This window comes from Ambystoma mexicanum, chromosome 3q (assembly GCF_040938575.1).
Source record: "Ambystoma mexicanum isolate Mex_15411 chromosome 3q, UKY_AmexF1_1, whole genome shotgun sequence".
Taxonomy (NCBI): Eukaryota; Metazoa; Chordata; class Amphibia; order Caudata; family Ambystomatidae; genus Ambystoma; species Ambystoma mexicanum.
Window position 1 is genome coordinate 391,386,926 of NC_090926.1, and position 20,911 is coordinate 391,407,836.

Sequence of the window (20,911 nt, forward strand, 5' to 3'; positions counted from 1 at the left end):
TCTCTTGGGCATGTTTTTTTTCATTTAAAAAAATGTTTTTACTGAAAATTGGGATGCATTGCCCTGCCCGATCAGCCAACAGCTAACGCCCCTTCAATACATGTGTTCCCACTAACAGTTGTGCCTTTGTATTCTGCACTCTGGCCTTAGTAACACCCATACACAAGCTTGTCTCTCTGGCTCCAACTGACTGGAAAAAACGAGGGGAAAAGGTGTAATCTCAGGGTCATGGCTGATTCCATAATTGCACTGGGACTCAAACAGCACACCTTCTCGAGGTGCTGTGAGGTGACCACCGGCCCCTGCATAGCAAGCAAACCTGTATCAGCATCTTATCAGCAATTGAATGTGTCGCCTGCAAGGTACATATAGGAGGATGCAGTAGGTGCATTAACCCATTGGGCTGTCGACCCTCCTTCCTCTGAGAGCAGGAAACTGCATTTCCATGTTGACTTACTTTGGCACATTAGATCTATCTTTCACCCCAATTCAGAGTATGTTTTGCTTCACGGAGAGATGATAATCATTGTGAGGTGTGAGCCACTAATAGCTAAGAAGGTCAGTTAAATCTTCGACCTTGTCATTGGGGTGTATTGTTATGCGCAGGGCAGCAGTCTTATGCCCTCTGCTACTGTACGCTTTCGTTTTGGTGCTTGTTCATGATTCTAAAATGTAAACAGTCTGCTCTCAAAAGTGAAAGATTTGAAAGACTCTTGCTGTAACAAGCCTTTCCCACTCTTTGCCCTGGCGGTGAGAGAGCTGCTTTCTGCCTTTAACTTCCCCAATTGTGGAGTGGCTGGCTCCACCACTGACAACCAGTGCCTAATCCTGGAGGAAAACGGACAGAGGTCTGCGCCCTGCGTCCTCCACGCGTCCCTAACGCTCCCAAACGCGACCACAGCCCATACGGGCACAGCCCTATGTCCTATGCAGCCCCTCTGGTGAAGCCACCCACACAACTTAGGGTTAGGATATGTGCTCTTCCACGTAGGCCTGGCCACCTAGGCCCCAGAAAGTGTCACAGCCTGCTTTATAAACCTTAGTGACGGTGGCCTAGGTGAAGATGATGTTGATGGAATACTGATGCCTTTTGCCTCCCAGAAGCCACCTGGGAGCATAGTAAAATGAAGGAGTGTTCCTGCTCTGCTGCCCTGTGTTTGCCCTCTTCCTAAGTGACATTCATTCTGGGCTCTCCAGGCAAATGTATCCATCTGGGAGAGAGCTAGGAATGGGACGTCTCTTTCTGCAGGCACAGTGGGGAAGACTCAGAGAGCTACATGCCTGAGATATCTTTCCTTGTCCCTCGCTCATTGTTCTGTTCCCTAACTTCTAACTCTCTGCCAGGCCAGGCCCTGTTTCTTTTACTGCCAACCCCCATGACCCCTCGTCTTTCACCTACTTCCCGCTCTATTATGCCTTCTCCTTTTTTACTCTCTTCTATGGCCCTTTGAAAAGGAATGCAGGCCTAGCTAAGCCTCGTGAAGGAAATCTACCAACAAAAGATGCATTGGAGGTGCTGTGAGACGAGTAAGAAAGGCTCAAGGGGTGATGGGTTGTTGAGTTGGGAAGCACCAGAGGCGTAGCCAGGATTTTCTAGCAAATGTGGTCTGAAGCTAATGTAGTTGTGCCCACTGCAATGACAAAAATCTCTTTAAATGCCCACACAGAGCTGCTGAGTGGGCATTTATTTACAGATTTTGGGTGGGCCTTTCCCCTCAGGCCCTACCCTGCCTACGCCTCTGCACTCTCACCCCCAGGGCAAAGAGTAGGAAAGGCTTGCTACAGCAAGAGTCTTTCAAATCTTTCACTTTTGGGAGCAGAGTGTTTACATTTAAAAATCAGGAACAAGCAGCATTAAGAAACCATACAGTAGCAGAGGACAGAGGACTGCCCTGCGCATGTCAATACACCCCAATGACAAAAGCAAAGATTTAACTGACCTGCTTAGCTATTAGTGGCTCACACCTCACAATGATTATCATTTCTCTGTGAAGCAAAACATCCTCTGACTTGGGGTGAAACAGAGATCTAATGTGCCAATGGAAGGCAACATGGAAATTCAGTTTCCTGCTCTCAGAGGAAGGAGGGTCGACAGCCCAATGGGTTAATGCACCTACTGCAGCCTCCTATGTGTAGCCTGCAGGCGACACATTCAGTTGCCGGTGAGATGCTGATACAGGTTTGCTTGCTATGCAGGGGCCGGTGGTCACATCACAGCACCTCGAGAAGGTGTCCTGTTTGAGTCCTAGTGCAATTATGGTATCAACCATGACCCGTAGATTACTCCTTTTACACCCGTTTTTTTCCTGTCAGTTGGGGCCAGAGAGACAAGATTGTGTATGGGTGTTACCAAGGCCAGAGTGCCGAAAACAGAGGCACAACTGTTAGTGGGAACGCAGGTATTGAAGGGGCATTAGCTGTTGGCTGATCGCGCAGGGCAATGCATCCCCATTTTCAATAAAAACATTTTTTTTTTAATTAAAACAAATCCCCAAGAGCCACCGGACAAGAACTCAGGTCTCCAACATTGCAAGACCAAACACTTACCACTGGAGCCACTGGTGGCTGTGCTTCTGAGAGTTGCATTTGGGCGTATATATCTTTGTTCTGCATGCCCCTGTGAGCATGCCCATGTGAGCATGCCCATTTGCATTGTCAAACATGTTCACTGCAGAAAATGAGGATAGAACATCTGGCCTCCACTTCTCCAAATATCAGCTTACTGCAGTGGCCTGAGGTTAAGTGCTTGCGTTACAGCGTTGGGGGCATGGGTTTGAGTCCTGCTTTCGACACATAAACGGAATAGTTGCGTAATCTCCTTGTACAGTTGTGGGTACCCAAACTCCTTCTAAAAGGTTCAGTGGTTATGAAAAGAGGTCCTTGGAAAAGGGAGGGTGGAAGAAAGCAGAGAGGCAGGACTGAGGAAGCGGAGGGTAAATAAAGGAGGAGATGGGGCAGGCTAAAGGGATTGGTAGGGCTGGATGAATGGGTCCCTGTGGAGAGGGGGTGAGTGGGGGTAGGACTAGAAGGATATGGTGCAGGTTCCCTGGTAAAAGGAGGGTGGAAGAAAGCAGAGGTGGGACTGTGGTGGTGAGAAAGTGTGGCAGGTGGTGTCCATTCCACACCCTCTCCGCTGGGCCTCCTTTCCCCACATTAGGACCCTCCTTTACACACCCATTCCTCCACAATTCTGGGCCCTCTTCCCCCCATGACACCGTTCCCAGGGCCGACTTATTCGCTGTCTCCCCAGGGCCCACTTTATGCCCTCTAGACCTACCCCCTCCTCCTTTTCTCCACAGGGACCCAGTCATCCAGCCCCACCTCCCCCTACTTTATTTACCGGCCACTTCCTCGCCTCCACATCCCGCTTCTCTGCTTTCTTCCACTCTCCCTTTACCAGGGAACTCATTACATTACATAGCCACTGAACCTTTTAGGAGTGTGGGTACCCACCACTGTACAAGGAGATTACCCAACTATTCTGTTTATGTGCCGAAAGCAGTACTCGAACCCAGCCCCCCCAGCGCTGTAACGCAAGCACTTAACCTCTAGGCCACTGCAGTTAGCTGGTATTTGGTGGAGCGGGGGAGGGGGGACAGATGTTCTATCCTCCTTGGCTTCAGTGAACATGTTTCACAATGCAAATGGGTATGCTCACAGGGGCATGCAGGAGAAAGATATATATGCCCAAAAGCAACCCGCGGAAGCATGGCAATCAGTGGCTCAAGCTGTAAATTCTTGGTCTTGCAATGCTGGAGACCTGAGTTCTAATCCAATGTCCGGTATCTCTTGGGCATTTTTTTTTTCATTTAAAAAAAAATGTTTTTATTGAAAATTGGGATGCATTGCCCTGCCCGATCAGCCAACAGCTAACGCCCCTTCAATAAATGTGTTCCCACTAACAGTTGTGCCTTTGTATTCTGCACTCTGGCCTTAGTAACACCCATACACAAGCTTGTCTCTCTGGCCGCAACTGACTGGAAAAAAACGAGGGGAAAAGGTGTAATCTGGGGGTCATGGCTGATTCCATAATTGCACTGGGACTCAAACAGCACACCTTCTCGAGGTGCTGTGAGGTGACCACCGGCCCCTGCATAACAAGCAAACCTGTATCAGCATCTCACCAGCAACTGAATGTGTCGCCTGCCAGGTACACATAGGAGGCTGCAGTAGGTGCATTAACCCATTGGGCTGTCGACCCTCCTTTCTCTGAGAGCAGGAAACTGCATTTCCATTTTGACTTACTTTGGCACATTAGATCTATCTTTCACCCCAATTCAGAGGATGTTTTGCTTCACGGAGAGATGATAATCATTGTGAGGTGTGAGCCACTAATAGCTAAGCAGGTCAGTTAAATCTTTGACCTTGTCATTGGGGTGTATTGTTATGCGCAAGGCAGCAGTCTTATGCCCTTTGCTACTGTACGCTTTCGTATTGGTGCTTGTTCATGATTCTAAAATGTAAACAGTCTGCTCTCAAAAGTGAAAGATTTGAAAGACTCTTGCTGTAACAAGCCTTTCCCACTCTGAACTGGCGGTGAGAGAGCTGCTGTCTGCCTTTAACTTCCCCAATTGTGGAGTGGCTGGCTCCACCACTGACAACCAGTGCCTAATCCTGGAGGAAAACGGACAGAGGTCTGTGCCCGTCGTCCTCCACGCGTCCCTAACGCTCCCAAACGCGACCACAGCCCATATGGGCACAGCCCTATATCCTATGCAGCCCCTCTGGTGAAGCCACCCACACAACTTAGGGTTAGGATCTGTGCTCTTCCACGTAGGCCTGGCCACCTAGGCCCCAGAAAGTGTCACAGCCTGCTTTATAAACCTTAGTGACGGTGGCCTAGGTGAAGATGATGTTGATGGAATACTGATGCCTTTTGCCTCCCAGAAGCCACCTGGGAGCATAGTAAAATGAAGGGGTGTTCCTGCTCTGCTGCCCTGTGTTTGCCCTCTGCCTAAGTGACATTCATTCTGGGCTCTCCAGGCAAATGTATCCATCTGGGAGAGAGCTAGGAATGGGACGTCTCTTTCTGCAGGCACAGTGGGGAAGACTCAGAGAGCTACATGCCTGAGACATCTTTCCTTGTCACTCGCTCATTGTTCTGTTCCATAACTTCTAACTCTCTGCCAGGCCAGGCCCTGTTTCTTTTCCTGCCAACCCCCCTGACCCCTCGTCTTTCACCTACTTCCCGCTCTATTATGCCTTCTCCTTTTTTACTCTCTTCTATGGCCCTTTGAAAAGGAATGCAGGCCTAGCTAAGCCTCGTGAAGGAAATCTACCAACAAAAGATGCATGGGAGGTGCTGTGAGACGAGTAAGAAGGGCTGAAGGGGTGGTGGGTTGTTGAGTTGGGAAGCACCAGAGGCGTAGCCAGGATTTTCTAGCAAATGGGGTCTGAAGCTAATGTAGTTGTGCCCACTGCAATGACAAAAATCTCTTTAAATGCCCACACAGAGCTGCTGAGTGGGCATTTACAGATTTTGGGTGGGCCTTTCCCCTCAGGCCCTACCCTGCCTACGCCTCTGCACTCTCACCCCCAGGGCAAAGAGTAGGAAAGGCTTGCTACAGCAAGAGTCTTTCAAATCTTTCACTTTAGGGAGCAGAGTGTTTACATTTAAAAATCAGGAACAAGCAGCATTAAGAAACCATACAGTAGCAGAGGACAGAGGACTGCCCTGCGCATGTCAATACACCCCAATGACAAAAGCAAAGATTTAACTGACCTGCTTAGCTATTAGTGGCTCACACCTCACAATGATTATCATTTCTCTGTGAAGCAAAACATCCTCTGACTTTGGGTGAAACAGAGATCTAATGTGCCAATGGAAGGCAACATGGAAATTCAGTTTCCTGCTCTCAGAGGAAGGAGGGTCGACAGCCCAATGGGTTAATGCACCTACTGCAGCCTCCTATGTGTAGCCTGCAGGCGACACATTCAGTTGCCGGTGAGATGCTGATACAGGTTTGCTTGCTATGCAGGGGCCGGTGGTCACATCACAGCACCTCGAGAAGGTGTCCTGTTTGAGTCCTAGTGCAATTATGGTATTAACCATGACCCGTAGATTACTCCTTTTACACCCGTTTTTTTCCAGTCAGTTGGGGCCAGAGAGACAAGATTGTGTATGGGTGTTACCAAGGCCAGAGTGCCGAAAACAGAGGCACAACTGTTAGTGGGAACGCAGGTATTGAAGGGGCATTAGCTGTTGGCTGATCACGCAGGGCAATGCATCCCCATTTTCAATAAAAACATTTTTTTTAAATTAAAAAAAATCCCCAAGAGCCACTGGACAAGAACTCAGGTCTCCAACATTGCAAGACGAAGCACTTACCACTTGAGCCGCTGGTGGCTGTGCATCTGAGAGTTGCATTTGGGCGTATATATCTTTGTTCTGCATGCCCCTGTGAGCATGCCCATGTGAGCATGCCCATTTGCATTGTCAAACATGTTCACTGCAGAAAATGAGGATAGAACATCTGGCCTCCACTTCTCCAAATATCAGCTTACTGCAGTGGCCTGAGGTTAATTGCTTGCATTACAGCGTTGGGGGCATGGGTTTGAGTCTTGCTTTCGACACATAAACGGAATAGTTGCGTAATCTCCTTGTACAGTTGTGGGTACCCACACTCCTTCTAAAAGGTTCAGTGGTTATGAAAAGAGGTCCTTGGAAAAGGGAGGGTGGAAGAAAGCAGAGAGACAGGACTGAGGAAGCGCAGGGTAAATAAAGGAGGAGATGGGGCAGGCTAAAGGGATTGGTAGGGCTGGATGAATGGGTCCCTGTGGAGAGGGGGTGAGTGGGGGTAGGACTAGAAGGATATGGTGCAGGTTCCCTGGTAAAAGGAGGGTGGAAGAAAGCAGAGGTGGGACTGTGGTGGTGAGAAAGTGTGGCAGGTGGGGTCCATTCCACACCCTCTCCGCTGGGCCTCCTTTCCCCACATTAGGACCCTCCTTTACACACCCATTCCTCCAGAATTCTGGGCCATCTTCCCCCCATGACACCGTTCCCAGGGCCGACTTATTCGCTGTCTCCCCAGGGCCCACTTTATGCCCTCTAGACCTACCCCCTCCTCCTCTTCTCCACAGGGACCCATTCATCCAGCCCTACCTCCCCCTACTTTATTTACCGGTCACTTCCTCACCTCCACATCCCGCTTCTCTGCTTTCTTCCACCCTCCCTTTACCAGGGAACTCATTACATTACATAGCCACTGAACCTTTTAGGAGGGTGGGTCCCCACCACTGTACAAGGGGATTACCCAACTCTTCTGTTTATGTGCCGAAAGCAGTACTCGAACCCAGGCCCGCCCCAGCGCTGTAACGCAAGCAATTAACCTCTAGGCCACTGCAGTTAGCTGGCATTTGGTGGAGTGGGGGAGGGGGGACAGATGTTCTATCCTCCTTGGCTTCAGTGAACATGTTTCACAATGCAAATGGGTATGCTCACAGGGGCATGCAGGAGAAAGATATATATGCCCAAAAGCGACCCTTGGAAGCATGGCAATCAGTGGCTCAAGCTGTAAATTCTTGGTCTTGCAATGCTGGAGACCTGAGTTCTAATCCAATGTCCGGTATCTCATGGGCATGTTTTTTTTCATTTAAAAAAAAATGTTTTTATTGAAAATTGGGATGCATTGCCCTGCCCGATCAGCCAACAGCTAACGCCCCTTCAATACATGTGTTCCCACTAACAGTTGTGCCTTTGTATTCTGCACTCTGGCCTTAGTAACACCCATACACAAGCTTGTCTCTCTGGCCCCAACTGACTGGAAAAAACGAGGGGAAAAGGTGTAATCTGGGGGTCATGGCTGATTCCATAATTGCACTGGGACTCAAACACACACCTTCTCGAGGTGCTGTGAGGTGACCACCGGCCCCTGCATAGCAAGCAAACCTGTATCAGCATCTCACCAGCAACTGAATGTGTCGCCTGCAAGGTACACATAGGAGGCTGCAGTAGGTGCATTAACCCATTGGGCTGTCGACCCTCCTTTCTCTGAGAGCAGGAAACTGCATTTCCATTTTGACTTACTTTGGCACATTAGATCTATCTTTCACCCCAATTCAGAGGATGTTTTCCTTCACGGAGAGATGATAATCATTGTGAGGTGTGAGCCACTAATAGCTAAGCAGGTCAGTTAAATCTTTGACCTTGTCATTGGGGTGTATTGTTATGCGCAGGGCAGCAGTCTTATGCCCTCTGCTACTGTACGCTTTCGTATTGGTGCTTGTTCATGATTCTAAAATGTAAACAGTCTGCTCTCAAAAGTGAAAGATTTGAAAGACTCTTGCTGTAACAAGCCTTTCCCACTCTTTGCCCTGGCGGTGAGAGAGCTGCTTTCTGCCTTTAACTTCCCCAATTGTGGAGTGGCTGGCTCCACCACTGACAACCAGTGCCTAATCCTGGAGGAAAACGGACAGAGGTCTGCGCCCTGCGTCCTCCACGCGTCCCTAACGCTCCCAAACGCGACCACAGCCCATACGGGCACAGCCCTATGTCCTATGCAGCCCCTCTGGTGAAGCCACCCACACAACTTAGGGTTAGGATCTGTGCTCTTCCACGTAGGCCTGGCCACCTAGGCCCCAGAAAGTGTCACAGCCTGCTTTATAAACCTTAGTGACGGTGGCCTAGGTGAAGATGATGTTGATGGAATACTGATGCCTTTTGCCTCCCAGAAGCCACCTGGGAGCATAGTAAAATGAAGGGGTGTTCCTGCTCTGCTGCCCTGTGTTTGCCCTCTGCCTAAGTGACATTCATTCTGGGCTCTCCAGGCAAATGTATCCATCTGGGAGAGAGCTATGAATGGGACGTCTCTTTCTGCAGGCACAGTGGGGAAGACTCAGAGAGCTACATGCCTGAGACATCTTTCCTTGTCCCTCGCTCATTGTTCTGTTCCCTAACTTCTAACTCTCTGCCAGGCCAGGCCCTGTTTCTTTTACTGCCAACCCCCCTGACCCCTCGTCTTTCACCTACTTCCCGCTCTATTATGCCTTCTCCTTTTTTACTCTCTTCTATGGTCCTTTGAAAAGGAATGCAGGCCTAGCTAAGCCTCGTGAAGGAAATCTACCAACAAAAGATGCATGGGAGGTGCTGTGAGACGAGTAAGAAGGGCTGAAGGGGTGATGGGTTGTTGAGTTGGGAAGCACCTGAGGCGTAGCCAGGATTTTCTAGCAAATGGGGTCTGAAGCTAATGTAGTTGTGCCCACTGCAATGACAAAAATCTCTTTAAATGCCCACACAGAGCTGCTGAGTGGGCATTTACAGATTTTGGGTGGGCCTTTCCCCTCAGGCCCTACCCTGCCTACGCCTCTGCACTCTCACCCCCAGGGCAAAGAGTAGGAAAGGCTTGCTACAGCAAGAGTCTTTCAAATCTTTCACTTTTGGGATCAGAGTGTTTACATTTAAAAATCAGGAACAAGCAGCATTAAGAAACCATACAGTAGCAGAGGACAGAGGACTGCCCTGCGCATGTCAATACACCCCAATGACAAAAGCAAAGATTTAACTGACCTGCTTAGCTATTAGTGGCTCACACCTCACAATGATTATCATTTCTCTGTGAAGCAAAACATCCTCTGACTTGGGGTGAAACAGAGATCTAATGTGCCAATGGAAGGCAACATGGAAATTCAGTTTCCTGCTCTCAGGGGAAGGAGGGTCGACAGCCCAATGGGTTAATGCACCTACTGCAGCCTCCTATGTGTAGCCTGCAGGCGACACATTCACTTGCCGGTGAGATGCTGATACAGGTTTGCTTGCTATGCAGGAGCCGGTGGTCACATCACAGCACCTCGAGAAGGTGTCCTGTTTGAGTCCTAGTGCAATTATGGTATCAACCATGACCCGTAGATTACTCCTTTTACACCCGTTTTTTTCCAGCCAGTTGGGGCCAGAGAGACAAGATTGTGTATGGGTGTTACCAAGGCCAGAGTGCCGAAAACAGAGGCACAACTGTTAGTGGGAACGCAGGTATTGAAGGGGCATTAGCTGTTGGCTGATCGCGCAGGGCAATGCATCCCCATTTTCAATAAAAACATTTTTTTTTTTAATTAAAACAAATCCCCAAGAGCCACCGGACAAGAACTCAGGTCTCCAACATTGCAAGACCAAGCACTTACCACTTGAGCCACTGGTGGCTGTGCTTCTGAGAGTTGCATTTGGGCGTATATATCTTTGTTCTGCATGCCCCTGTGAGCATGCCCATGTGAGCATGCCCATTTGCATTGTCAAACATGTTCACTGCAGAAAATGAGGATAGAACATCTGGCCTCCACTTCTCCAAATATCAGCTTACTGCAGTGGCCTGAGGTTAAGTGCTTGCGTTACAGCGTTGGGGGCATGGGTTTGAGTCCTGCTTTCGACACATAAACGGAATAGTTGCGTAATCTCCTTGTACAGTTGTGGGTACCCACACTCCTTCTAAAAGGTTCAGTGGTTATGAAATGAGGTCCTTGGAAAAGGGAGGGTGGAAGAAAGCAGAGAGGCAGGACTGAGGAAGCGCAGGGTAAATAAAGGAGGAGATGGGGCAGGCTAAAGGGATTGGTAGGGCTGGATGAATGGGTCCCTGTGGAGAGGGGGCGAGTGGGGGTAGGACTAGAAGGATATGGTGCAGGTTCCCTGGTAAAAGGAGGGTGGAAGAAAGCAGAGGTGGGACTGTGGTGGTGAGAAAGTGTGGCAGGTGGGGTCCATTCCACACCCTCTCCGCTGGGCCTCCTTTCCCCACATTAGGACCCTCTTTTACACACCCATTCCTCCACAATTCTGGGCCCTCTTCCCCCATGACACCGTTCCCAGGGCCGACTTATTCGCTGTCTCCCCAGGGCCCACTTTATGCCCTCTAGACCTACCCCCTCCTCCTCTTCTCCACAGGGACCCATTCATCCAGCCCTACCTCCCCCTACTTTATTTACCGGCCACTTCCTCGCCTCCACATCCCGCTTCTCTGCTTTCTTCCACCCTCCCTTTACCAGGGAACTCATTACATTACATAGCCACTGAACCTTTTAGGAGTGTGGGTACCCACCACTGTACAAGGGGATTACCGAACTATTCTGTTTATGTGCTGAAAGCAGTACTCGAACCCAGGCCCCCCCCCCAGCGCTGTAACGCAAGCAATTAACCTCTAGGCCACTGCAGTTAGCTGGCATTTGGTGGAGCGGGGGAGGGGGGACAGATGTTCTATCCTCCTTGGCTTCAGTGAACATGTTTCACATTGCAAATGGGTATGCTCACAGGGGCATGCAGGAGAAAGATATATATGCCCAAAAGCGACCCTCAGAAGCATGGCAATCAGTGGCTCAAGCTGTAAATTCTTGGTCTTGCAATGCTGGAGACCTGAGTTCTAATCCAATGTCCGGTATCTCTTGGGCATGTTTTTTTTCATTTTAAAAAAAATGTTTTTATTGAAAATTGGGATGCATTGCCCTGCCCGATCAGCCAACAGCTAACGCCCCTTCAATACATGTGTTCCCACTAACAGTTGTGCCTTTGTATTCTGCACTCTGGCCTTAGTAACACCCATACACAAGCTTGTCTCTCTGGCCCCAACTGACTGGAAAAAACGAGGGGAAAAGGTGTAATCTGGGGGTCATGGCTGATTCCATAATTGCACTGGGACTCAAACAGCACACCTTCTCGAGGTGCTGTGAGGTGACCACCGGCCCCTGCATAGCAAGCAAACCTGTATCAGCATCTCACCAGCAACTGAATGTGTCGCCTGCAAGGTACACATAGGAGGCTGCAGTAGGTGCATTAACCCATTGGGCTGTCGACCCTCCTTTCTCTGAGAGCAGGAAACTGCATTTCCATTTTGACTTACTTTGGCACATTAGATCTATCTTTCACCCCAATTCAGAGGATGTTTTGCTTCACAGAGAGATGATAATCATTGTGAGGTGTGAGCCACTAATAGCTAAGCAGGTCAGTTAAATCTTTGACCTTGTCATTGGGGTGTATTGTTATGCGCAGGGCAGCAGTCTTATGCCCTCTGCTACTGTACGCTTTCGTATTGGTGCTTGTTCATGATTCTAAAATGTAAACAGTCTGCTCTCAAAAGTGAAAGATTTGAAAGACTCTTTCTGTAACAAGCCTTTCCCACTCTTTGCCCTGGCGGTGAGAGAGCTGCTTTCTGCCTTTAACTTCCCCAATGGTGGAGTGGCTGGCTCCACCACTGACAACCAGTGCCTAATCCTGGAGGAAAACGGACAGAGGTCTGTGCCCTGCGTCCCTAACGCTCCCAAACGCGACCACAGTCCTATGCAGTCCCTCTGGTGAAGCCACCCACACAACTTAGGGTTAGGATCTGTGCTCTTCCACGTAGGCCTGGCCACCTAGGCCCCAGAAAGTGTCACAGCCTGCTTTATAAACCTTAGTGACGGTGGCCTAGTTGAAGATGATGTTGATGGAATACTGATGCCTTTTGCCTCCCAGAAGCCACCTGGGAGCATAGTAAAATGAAGGGGTGTTCCTGCTCTGCTGCCCTGTGTTTGCCCTCTGCCTAAGTGACATTCATTCTGGGCTCTCCAGTCAAATGTATCCATCTGGGAGAGAGCTAGGAATGGGACGTCTCTTTCTGCAGGCACAGTGGGGAAGACTCAGAGAGCTACATGCCTGAGACATCTTTTCTTGTCCCTCGCTCATTGTTCTGTTCCATAACTTCTAACTCTCTGCCAGGCCAGGCCCTGTTTCTTTTACTGCCAACCCCCCTGACCCCTCGTCTTTCACCTACTTCCCGCTCTATTATGCCTTCTCCTTTTTTACTCTCTTCTATGGTCCTTTGAAAAGGAATGCAGGCCTAGCTAAACCTCGTGAAGGAAATCTACCAACAAAAGATGCATGGGAGGTGCTGTGAGACGAGTAAGAAGGGCTGAAGGGGTGATGGGTTGTTGAGTTGGGAAGCACCTGAGGCGTAGCCAGGATTTTCTAGCAAATGGTGTCTGAAGCTAATGTAGTTGTGCCCACTGCAATGACAAAAATCTCTTCAAATGCCCACACAGAGCTGCTGAGTGGGCATTTACAGATTTTGGGTGGGCCTTTCCCCTCAGGCCCTACCCTGCCTACGCCTCTGCACTCTCACCCCCAGGGCAAAGAGTAGGAAAGGCTTGCTACAGCAAGAGTCTTTCAAATCTTTCACTTTTGGGAGCAGAGTGTTTACATTTAAAAATCAGGAACAAGCAGCATTAAGAAACCATACAATAGCAGAGGACAGAGGACTGCCCTGCGCATGTCAATACACCCCAATGACAAAAGCAAAGATTTAACTGACCAGCTTAGCTATTAGTGGCTCACACCTCACAATGATTATCATTTCTCTGTGAAGCAAAACATCCTCTGACTTGGGGTGAAACAGAGATCTAATGTGCCAATGGAAGGCAACATGGAAATTCAGTTTCCTGCTCTCAGGGGAAGGAGGGTCGACAGCCCAATGGGTTAATGCACCTACTGCAGCCTCCTATGTGTAGCCTGCAGGCGACACATTCAGTTGCCGGTGAGATGCTGATACAGGTTTGCATGCTATGCAGGGGCCGGTGGTCACATCACAGCACCTCGAGAAGGTGTCCTGTTTGAGTCCTAGTGCAATTATGGTATCAACCATGACCCGTAGATTACTCCTTTTACACCCGTTTTTTTCCAGTCAGTTGGGGCCAGAGAGACAAGATTGTGTATGGGTGTTACCAAGGCCAGAGTGCCGAAAACAGAGGCACAACTGTTAGTGGGAACGCAGGTATTGAAGGGGCATTAGCTGTTGGCTGATCGCGCAGGGCAATGCATCCCCATTTTCAATAAAAACATTTTTTTTTAATTAAAACAAATCCCCAAGAGCCACCGGACAAGAACTCAGGTCTCCAACATTGCAAGACCAAGCACTTACCACTTGAGCCACTGGTGGCTGTGCTTCTGAGAGTTGCATTTGGGCGTATATATCTTTGTTCTGCATGCCCCTGTGAGCATGCCCATGTGAGCATGCCCATTTGCATTGTCAAACATGTTCACTGCAGAAAATGAGGATAGAACATCTGGCCTCCACTTCTCCAAATATCAGCTTACTGCAGTGGCCTGAGGTTAAGTGCTTGCGTTACAGCGTTGGGGGCATGGGTTTGAGTCCTGCTTTCGACACATAAACGGAATAGTTGCGTAATCTCCTTGTACAGTTGTGGGTACCCAAACTCCTTCTAAAAGGTTCAGTGGTTATGAAAAGAGGTCCTTGGAAAAGGGAGGGTGGAAGAAAGCAGAGAGGCAGGACTGAGGAAGCGCAGGGTAAATAAAGGAGGAGATGGGGCAGGCTAAAGGGATTGGTAGGGCTGGATGAATGGGTCCCTGTGGAGAGGGGGCGAGTGGGGGTAGGACTAGAAGGATATGGTGCAGGTTCCCTGGTAAAAGGAGGGTGGAAGAAAGCAGAGGTGGGACTGTGGTGGTGAGAAAGTGTGGCAGGTGGGGTCCATTCCACACCCTCTCCGCTGGGCCTCCTTTCCCCACATTAGGACCCTCCTTTACACACCCATTCCTCCACAATTCTGGGCCCTCTTCCCCCCATGACACCGTTCCCAGGGCCGACTTATTCGCTGTCTCCCCAGGGCCCACTTTATGCCCTCTAGACCTACCCCCTCCTCCTCTTCTCCACAGGGACCCAGTCATCCAGCCCTACCTCCCCCTACTTTATTTACCGGCCACTTCCTCGCCTCCACATCCCGCTTCTCTGCTTTCTTCCACCCTCCCTTTACCAGGGAACTCATTACATTACATAGCCACTGAACCTTTTAGGAGTGTGGGTACCCACCACTGTACAAGGGGATTACCCAACTATTCTGTTTATGTGCCGAAAGCAGTACTCGAAACCAGCCCCCCCCAGCGCTGTAACGCAAGCACTTAACCTCTAGGCCACTGCATTTAGCTGGTATTTGGTGGAGCGGGGGAGGGGGGACAGATGTTCTATCCTCCTTGGCTTCAGTGAACATGTTTCACAATGCAAATGGGTATGCTCACAGGGGCATGCAGGAGAAAGATATATATGCGCAAAAGCGACCCTCGGAAGCATGGAAATCAGTGGCTCAAGCTGTAAGTTCTTGGTCTTGCAATGCTGGAGACCTGAGTTCTAATCCAATGTCAAGTATCTCTTGGGCATGTTTTTTTTCATTTAAAAAAAATGTTTTTACTGAAAATTGGAATGCATTGCCCTGCCCGATCAGCCAAATGCTAACGCCCCTTCAATACATGTGTTCCCACTAACAGTTGTTCCTTTGTGTCCTGCACTCTGGCCTTAGTAACACCCATACACAAGCTTGTCTCTCTGGCCCCAACTGACTGGAAAAAACGAGGGGAAAAGGTGTAATCTGGGGGTCATGGCTGATTCCATAATTGCACTGGGACTCAAACAGCACACCTTCTCGAGGTGCTGTGAGGTGACCACCGGCCCCTGCATAGCAAGCAAACCTGTATCAGTATCTCACCAGCAACTGAATGTGTCGCCTGCAAGGTACACATAGGAGGCTGCAGTAGGTGCATTAACCCATTGGGCTGTCGACCCTCCTTCCTCTGAGAGCAGGAAACTGCATTTCCATGTTGACTTACTTTGGCACATTAGATCTATCTTTCACCCCAATTCAGAGGATGTTTTGCTTCACGGAGAGATGATAATCATTGTGAGGTGTGAGCCACTAATAGCTAAGCAGGTCAGTTAAATCTTCGACCTTGTCATTGGGGTGTATTGTTATGCGCAGGGCAGCAGTCTTATGCCCTCTGCTACTGTACGCTTTGGTATTGGTGCTTGTTCATGATTCTAAAATGTAAACAGTCTGCTCTCAAAAGTGAAAGATTTGAAAGACTCTTGCTGTAACAAGCCTTTCCCACTCTTTGCCCTGGCGGTGAGAGAGCTGCTTTCTGCCTTTAACTTCCCCAATTGTGGAGTGGCTGGCTCCACCACTGACAACCAGTGCCTAATCCTGGAGGAAAACGGACAGAGGTCTGCGCCCTGCGTCCTCCACGCGTCCCTAATGCTCCCAAACGTGACCACAGCCCATACGGGCACAGCCCTATGTCCTATGCAGCCCCTCTGGTGAAGCCACCCACACAACTTAGGGTTAGGATCTGTGCTCTTCCACGTAGGCCTGGCCACCTAGGCCCCAGAAAGTGTCACAGCCTGCTTTATAAACCTTAGTGACGGTGGCCTAGGTGAAGATGATGTTGATGGAATACTGATGCCTTTTGCCTCCCAGAAGCCACCTGGGAGCATAGTAAAATGAAGGGGTGTTCCTGCTCTGCTGCCCTGTGTTTGCCCTCTGCCTAAGTGACATTCATTCTGGGCTCTCCAGGCAAATGTATCCATCTGGGAGAGAGCTAGGAATGGGACGTCTCTTTCTGCAGGCACAGTGGGGAAGACTCAGAGAGATACATGCCTGAGACATCTTTCCTTGTCCCTCGCTCATTGTTCTGTTCCCTAACTTCTAACTCTCTGCCAGGCCAGGCCCTGTTTCTCTTACTGCCAACACCCCTGACCCCTCGTCTTTCACCTACTTCCCGCTCTATTATGCCTTCTCCTTTTTTACTCTCTTCTATGGCCCTTTGAAAAGGAATGCAGGCCTAGCTAAGCCTCGTGAAGGAAACCTACCAACAAAAGATGCATGGGAGGTGCTGTGAGACAAATAAGAAGGGCTGAAGGGGTGATGGGTTGTTGAGTTGGGAAGCACCAGAGGCGTAGCCAGGATTTTCTAGCAAGTGGGGTCTGAAGCTAATGTAGTTGTGCCCACTGCAATGACAAAAATCTCTTTAAATGCCCACACAGAGCTGCTGAGTGGGCATTTACAGATTTTGGGTGGGCCTTTCCCCTCAGGCATTACCCTGCCCACGCCTCTGCACTCTCACCCCCAGGGCAAAGAGTAGGAAAGGCTTGCTACAGCAAGAGTCTTTCAAATCTTTCACTTTTGGGAGCAGAGTGTTTACATTTAAAAATCATGAACAAGCAGCATTAAGAAACCATACAGTAGCAGAGGACAGAGGACTGCCCTGCGCATGTCAATACACCCCAATGACAAAAGCAAAGATTTAACTGACCTGCTTAGCTATTAGTGGCTCACACCTCACAATGATTATCGTTCCTCTGTGAAGCAAAACATCCTCTGACTTGGGGTGAAACAGAGATCTAATGTGCCAATGGAAGGCAACATGGAAATTCAGTTTCCTGCTCTCAGAGGAAGGGGGGTCGACAGCCCAATGGGTTAATGCACCTACTGCAGCCTCCTATGTGTAGCCTGCAGGCGACACATTCAGTTGCCGGTGAGTTGCTGATACAGGTTTGCTTGCTATGCAGGGGCCGGTGGTCACATCACAGCGCCTCGAGAAGGTGTCCTGTTTGAGTCCTAGTGCAATTATGGTATCAACCATGACCCGTAGATTACTCCTTTTACACCCGTTCTTTTTCAGTCAGTTGGGGCCAGAGAGACAAGATTGTGTATGGGTGTTACCAAGGCCAGAGTGCCGAAAACAGAGGCACAACTGTTAGTGGGAAAGCAGGTATTGAAATGGGCATTAGCTGTTGGCTGATCGCGCAGGGCAATGCATCCCCATTTTCAATAAAAACATTTTTTTTAAATTAAAAAAAATCCCCAAGTGCCACTGGACAAGAACTCAGGCCTCCAACATTGCAAGACCAAGCACTTACCACTTGAGCCACTGGTGGCTGTGCATCTGAGAGTTGCATTTGGGCGTATATATCTTTGTTCTGCATGCCCCTGTGAGCATGCCCATGTGAGCATGCCCATTTGCATTGTCAAACATGTTCACTGCAGAAAATGAGGATAGAACATCTGGCCTCCACTTCTCCAAATATCAGCTTACTGCAGTGGCCTGAGGTTAATTGCTTGCGTTACAGCGTTGGGGGCATGGGTTTGAGTCCTGCTTTCGACACATAAACAGAATAGTTGCGTAATCTCCTTGTACAGTTGTGGGTACCCACACTCCTTCTAAAAGGTTCAGTGGTTATGAAAAGAGGTCCTTGGAAAAGGGAGGGTGGAAGAAAGCAGAGAGACAGGACTGAGGAAGCGCAGGGTAAATAAAGGAGGAGATGGGGCAGGCTAAAGGGATTGGTAGGGCTGGATGAATGGTTCCCTGTGGAGAGGGGGTGAGTGGGGGTAGGACTAGAAGGATATGGTGCAGGTTCCCTGGTAAAAGGAGGGTGGAAGAAAGCAGAGGTGGGACTGTGGTGGTGAGAAAGTGTGGCAGGTGGGGTCCATTCCACACCCTCTCCGCTGGGCCTCCTTTCCCCACATTAGGACCCTCCTTTACACACCCATTCCTCCACAATTCTGGGCCCTCTTCCCCATGACACCGTTCCCAGGGCCGACTTATTCGCTGTCTCCCCAGGGCCCACTTTATGCCCTCTAGACCTACCCCCTCCTCCTCTTCTCCACAGGGACCCAATCATCCAGCCCTACCTCCCCCTACTTTATTTACCGGCCACTTCCTCACCTCCACATCCCACTTCTCTGCTTTCTTCCACCCTCCCTTTACCAGGGAACTCATTACATTACATAGCCACTGAACCTTTTAGGAGTGTGGGTACCCACCACTGTACAAGGGGATTACCCAACTATTCTGTTTATGTGCCGAAAGCAGTACTCGAACCCAGGCCCCCCCCCCAGCGCTGTAACGCAAGCAATTAACCTCTAGGCCACTGCAGTTAGCTGGTATTTGGTGGAGCGGGGGAGGGGGGACAGATGTTCTATCCTCCTTGGCTTCAGTGAACATGTTTCACATTGCAAATGGGTATGCTCGCAGGGGCATGCAGGAGAAAGATATATATGCCCAAAAGCGACCCTCAGAAGCATGGCAATCAGTGGCTCAAGCTGTAAATTCTTGGTCTTGCAATGCTGGAGACCTGAGTTCTAATCCAATGTCCGGTATCTCTTGGGCATGTTTTTTTTCATTTTAAAAAAAATGTTTTTATTGAAAATTGGGATGCATTGCCCTGCCCGATCAGCCAACAGCTAACGCCCCTTCAATACATGTGTTCCCACTAACAGTTGTGCCTTTGTATTCTGCACTCTGGCCTTAGTAACACCCATACACAAGCTTGTCTCTCTGGCCCCAACTGACTGGAAAAAACGAGGGGAAAAGGTGTAATCTGGGGGTCATGGCTGATTCCATAATTGCACTGGGACTCAAACAGCACACCTTCTCGAGGTGCTGTGAGGTGACCACCGGCCCCTGCATAGCAAGCAAACCTGTATCAGCATCTCACCAGCAACTGAATGTGTCGCCTGCAAGGTACACATAGGAGGCTGCAGTAGGTGCATTAACCCATTGGGCTGTCGACCCTCCTTTCTCTGAGAGCAGGAAACTGCATTTCCATTTTGACTTACTTTGGCACATTAGATCTATCTTTCACCCCAATTCAGAGGATGTTTTGCTTCACAGAGAGATGATAATCATTGTGAGGTGTGAGCCACTAATAGCTAAGCAGGTCAGTTAAATCTTTGACCTTGTCATTGGGGTGTATTGTTATGCGCAGGGCAGCAGTCTTATGCCCTCTGCTACTGTACGCTTTCGTATTGGTGCTTGTTCATGATTCTAAAATGTAAACAGTCTGCTCTCAAAAGTGAAAGATTTGAAAGACTCTTTCTGTAACAAGCCTTTCCCACTCTTTGCCCTGGCGGTGAGAGAGCTGCTTTCTGCCTTTAACTTCCCCAATGGTGGAGTGGCTGGCTCCACCACTGACAACCAGTGCCTAATCCTGGAGGAAAACGGACAGAGGTCTGTGCCCTGCGTCCCTAACGCTCCCAAACGCGACCACAGTCCTATGCAGCCCCTCTGGTGAAGCCACCCACACAACTTAGGGTTAGGATCTGTGCTCTTCCACGTAGGCCTGGCCACCTAGGCCCCAGAAAGTGTCACAGCCTGCTTTATAAACCTTAGTGACGGTGGCCTAGTTGAAGATGATGTTGATGGAATACTGATGCCTTTTGCCTCCCAGAAGCCACCTGGGAGCATAGTAAAATGAAGGGGTGTTCCTGCTCTGCTGCCCTGTGTTTGCCCTCTGCCTAAGTGACATTCATTCTGGGCTCTCCAGTCAAATGTATCCATCTGGGAGAGAGCTAGGAATGGGACGTCTCTTTCTGCAGGCACAGTGGGGAAGACTCAGAGAGCTACATGCCTGAGACATCTTTTCTTGTCCCTCGCTCATTGTTCTGTTCCATAACTTCTAACTCTCTGCCAGGCCAGGCCTTGTTTCTTTTACTGCCAACCCCCCTGACCCCTCGTCTTTCACCTACTTCCCGCTCTATTATGCCTTCTCCTTTTTTACTCTCTTCTATGGTCCTTTGAAAAGGAATGCAGGCCTAGCTAAACCTCGTGAAGGAAATCTACCAACAAAAGATGCATGGGAGGTGCTGTGAGACGAGTAAGAAGGGCTGAAGGGGTGATGGGTTGTTGAGTTGGGAAGCACCTGAGGCGTAGCCAGGATTTTCTAGCAAATGGTGTCTGAAGCTAATGTAGTTGTGCCCACTGCAATGACAAAAATCTCTTCAAATGCCCACACAGAGCTGCTGAGTGGGCATTTACAGATTTTGGGTGGGCCTTTCCCCTCAGGCCCTACCCTGCCTACGCCTCTGCACTCTCACCCCCAGGGCAAAGAGTAGGAAAGGCTTGCTACAGCAAGAGTCTTTCAAATCTTTCACTTTTGGGAGCAGAGTGTTTACATTTAAAAATCAGGAACAAGCAGCATTAAGAAACCATACAATAGCAGAGGACAGAGGACTGCCCTGCGCATGTCAATACACCCCAATGACAAAAGCAAAGATTTAACTGACCAGCTTAGCTATTAGTGGCTCACACCTCACAATGATTATCATTTCTCTGTGAAGCAAAACATCCTCTGACTAGGGGTGAAACAGAGATCTAATGTGCCAATGGAAGGCAACATGGAAA